Genomic DNA, 4,681 nt, shown 5'->3' on the forward strand with positions numbered 1-4,681 from the left:
CCTTCTTCCACTGGTAAAGCCATCTCAAATGAACCAGCTGCCATGGATATGGTTCAGAAAACTGTCCCTGAAAAGAACTCTGGGCCATCTGTGCTTTCAGGTCTATTAATAGAATGTTCTCCAAATCCTAGACCTTCATCCAATAACCTCACACTAAGACCTCCAACAATAAATCTGGAGAACATCAGTCATTAGCATTTCTTGTGTTCCATTGGAGTGCACCATGACTTGAGGGGAAGGGAGTACAGAGATATGACTGTGAACTCCCTGAGGACAAGGACACGTCTTTGCATCTTCATTGTGCCAGGATCAGACAAACTGCCTTACAAAAGTTGTGTGCTAAATTCAACCTTCCGACTTTACAATGGCAGGCACAGGTTTGATGGCCACAAAGGCTGCAGTGGAGGTGCTGCCCTGTTTTGATCGAGGGTGTGAAGTGCCTGGTGTGTGAGAAATAACTGGGGTTCTGGTGCAGTAGGAAGCTTATAGATACCAATCTACAAACAACTACCTGAGCTACCTACCTGACCGTCATAGATGGCTCTGCTTTTTAGATCAACACAATGGCTGCTTGACAACCAATTGAATTGCTTAGGATGAAATGACATGAGCTTCCAGTCCTTTCCTCAGGACAGAAAAATTACAGTACTGCATGGCAAGAACGTGTAAAGAATTCTATGGTCCAGTTAGAACATCAAGTGGTTCGAACTGAGAATCTGAAATTTTGTTACAGCCTGGATGCAATGCCTGGAAAGTATACAATGAAGATTTAGTTCATATGACTGAACATGCCCAGAAAAAGTTACAAAAGTTATGGAAACATATTCAAGATTTAAACTGGCAGCAAAAGAACTTTCAAATAGCAACTGGATCTAAATGGGAAGAAATAGAGTCCGCTTGGGTGCCACTGGTTAGTAAGAATTAGGAGATTGAACAGAATGTTGTACAACCATAAAATGAAATCTTTCAAATCAAGCACCAACATGGAAAGGCATGACTTCTGAAAAGAGACATTAAATTGGTGGGTAAACACAAGGAAGAGTTGGGTTTTCCCAGAATATCAGGCATCTGAACTATTCCTGAACCATAAAGGACCAACAGCATCTATGGGGACCATTCATTGATGGTTAGATATTTGGAAACCAGAGAATGTGTGAATTGTTGTATTATTTCTATTTGTACATTTTAATGAAATTAAGGTTTTCAGCTTGGTGATATATAGATGTAAAAAAAAAAAAGTTGTGTACTGAGTTGCATCAAACCCCCAGGGTTGGTGGCTGAAGCTCACCAGCTGCTCCTTGGAGACCCTATACAGGGTCGCTATGAGTCAGAACCAACTCAACAGCAATTAACAGCAACAACAACAAGTGCCAAGCACAGTGCAAGACATTTTACAAGGTTACCTCTTAATGGAAAAGCTAGTTTTCAGTATTCTTTCTGGTAGCATAGTGGTTACGAATCAGGCTGCTAACCTCAGGGTCAGCAGTTTGAAACTACCCGCTGTTCCATGGGAGAAAGATGAAGCTTTCTGCTCCTGTAAAGATTTACAGCCTCAGGGTTGCTATGAGTCAGAACCGACTCCACAGCACATAACAACAACAAAGAAAGCTGAGGAAATGAAGGCTCATCAGTTAATGAAGTTCCTAAGTTGACACAGACAATGAGTGGCAGATTTAAAGATCTATCACAGGTCTTTTGACTTCACGTTCTGCATATAACCACCTCTAGCCATTGTTTAAAGTTTTGTTGTTGTTCTACTTTGGAACTTAAGCTTTGATTGAGATCTGTTTTTCTTGAATAAACCCTTGACAAAAGTTTTCTATGGTTTTTAAAAGAAAGGTTAAATGACTAATACAGTGAGGATGAAGTATTACTCTGTAAATCTTCACTCAATTCACAATAAAAAGTTTTTAAAAAAAAGATGACAAGAATACTCTGAAATGCAGGCTGAATATAATCATATGTCATATTCAGCCTGCATTTGGAGTCCTGGTGTGGTACTATAGGATAAACACTGGACTGCTAACCTCAAGGATGGAGGTTCAAATCTTTGCAGGAGCAGAAAACCTCATCTTTCCTTTGTGGAGAAGCTAGAGGGCTCAAGTCACCGACCTTGTGGTTCACAGTCCAGTGCTTATCCTACTGAGCCATGGTGCTATTTTTTTTCTATTCAAACAGTATTATGTTATATGGGTATAACATTTACACATGTCACAATAACATAGACTCATATAATACTGTTCGAATAGAACAAGAATTATTAATATATGTTTTGTAAAATCCAATACAAAATATGGAGTATAATTCAAGTGAACAGATAATCTTAGAAAAATGGTAAGATTGTTGTTTTTAAATGCTGTGGAGTTGATTCCAACCCATAGTGACACTTTATAGAGTTTCTGAGGAGCAGCTGGTGAGCTTGAACCACCAACCTTGCAGTTCAAATGGCTTTTCAGTCTGGTGCATTAACCCTCAGTGTCATACATAGTTTGCTGTTGTTGTTAAGTACTGTGGAGTTGGTTCTGACTCATAGTGACCCTGCACAGGGTTTCCGAGGCTGTAAATCTTTACGGGAGCAGAACATTTCATATTTCTCCCGCAGAATGGCTGTAATCAGTCATTTATTCATGTATCAGACAGTGCTCCATTAGTAGTGAAATGGTGTTCAAAATATATTTCAGACTTTGACATGCTTATAGTTTAATGAAGAAAATTAAAATGTTTTTTTAAAATAGTAATAACTTTACTTTAGAGGTGTGGATGAATCAAAAGAGTTTTATAAGAGTTCTAAATAAATATATAAAAATGTAAATTAGACTAATGAGAATTCTTGGAGTACACTTTTAAGAACAAGAAAACAACAACAAGAACAAACAAGAGGTGGAGAGGGTGTAAGTGCAGTGAGGAGCTCCGCTAGCAACAACATAAAATACCAGACCAAGCAGGCTCAGGGGATGGTTCCAGAACTCTGAACCACATATAAAGGAATATCTAGATGGTTAGAAGGCTTACAGCTAGGGGAATTTGTAGCAGAAGCAAGAAATCCAGTACTTTCTAATCCACGAGCTCAGCTGCTCCTGGAGCCACCATCTTGGAAGAGATCAAGAGGGGCAAGGATCAGACCAGCCACCGACGCCTGACAGAACTGTGGAGATAAAGGTGTGGATGTTCTTTTTTCGTATCTGTTTATTGGCCTCTCGCTGGCTGTGCACCTCCATTCAGGTGACTAGAGGGAGTGGCTGAGTGAATGGACACCTTACCCTACCCCCGAGAGAGTTCTGTGCATGCTCACAGAGCTCCTCGAAATTTAAAGTGACAGTTTCCACTTAAAACTAAATGGCAGCAAAAAAATGGCCACAGCTGGCCCTGAACTGCTTATCACTAGGACAAAGGCCTAAGGGGGGGTTGTGGAGCAGGACAGGAAGACTAAAAAGGAAACAGGTCAAAAATAAAATCCTGAGTTACGTCATAACAACCAACAGTGGCTTCTTGAAATTTCTCAGGAAGAAGAGTGAAAAGGGTAACCCATCTCCTGATCACTTCTACCTGGAGGCAGTCAAAAAGCATAAACAATACCAAAACACACAGCCATCTAAGTATTAAGGCCATAGTTAACCCCTGAATATGTCCAAAAAACAGAATCAGATGACCATATCAGCATATGTCCAGAAACAAGATAAAGTGACTTAGACAAATGAGTTGGAGGTAGACCTACACTCCATACTGGAAGGAGGGCAGGCTTTGGAAATGCCTGAGAATTCAAAAAAATGATTATAAAATGTTTAAAAACACGTTACAATGGAGTTGAGAAAAATAAGGAAGAAGTCAGGAAAGTGCTGCAGGAACAATCAAAAAAGATAGATAGAGCACTGGAAACAATTCAGAACCTACAGAAAGAGGTCCAAACGATTAATAATAGAATATCAGAAATGGACAATACACTGAAAGGGCAAAGGTGTTGAAGACATGGAAGCCAGAACTAGTGAGCTGAAAGATAAATATCTCAATACCACTAAGATAGAAGAACAAGCAGAAAAAAGGATTAAAAAATCTGAGGAAGGTCTAAGATTCATGTTGGACAACATGAAGAGGAATAGCTTAAGAATTATCAGCATTCCAGAACAAGAAGAATCACACAGTCCACAGAAGAGATAGTCGAAGAACTTTTGGAAGAAAATTTCTCTAACATCCTGAAAAATTGAAAGATAAGCCTTCAAGAAGCTCAACAAAGGATAGGAAGGACAGACCCTAAAAGAAAATCACCAAGACATGTAATAATCAAGCTCTCCATAATCAAACGTAAGAATAGAATCCTGAAGGCAGCTAGGGAAAAGAGAAATGTAACATATAAAGGCAAGTAAATCAGATTAAGCTTGAATTTCTTAACAGAAACCATGCAGGCAATGGGGAGACATATATAAAACCCTGAAAGGAAAAAAAAACAAAACTGCTGACCAAGAATCCTTAACCCAGCAAAGCTGTCAATCAAATACAATGGTGTAATCCAAACATTCCAGGATAAGCAGATGCTAAGGGATTTTGCCAAAGACAACCCTGCTATGAAAAACATCCTAAAGGGAGTTCTGTGGACAGAACAGACAACAACCAGAGATTGACATACACGGCAGCATCACCTGGAAGTCAATTGACAAATGGAAGAGTCAATAACAGAATAAAACTA

At 39.3% G+C, this 4,681-nt stretch overlaps 1 pseudogene; it reads left to right on the forward strand.

Moving 5' to 3' along the window:
- The first annotated feature begins 364 nt into the window (after positions 1–364).
- Positions 365–997, forward strand: LOC102829674 (annotated as a pseudogene).
- Positions 998–4,681: the final 3,684 nt, after the last annotated feature.

This window comes from Chrysochloris asiatica, unplaced genomic scaffold (genome assembly GCF_000296735.1).
Source record: "Chrysochloris asiatica unplaced genomic scaffold, ChrAsi1.0 scaffold00271, whole genome shotgun sequence".
Taxonomy (NCBI): domain Eukaryota; kingdom Metazoa; phylum Chordata; class Mammalia; order Afrosoricida; family Chrysochloridae; genus Chrysochloris; species Chrysochloris asiatica.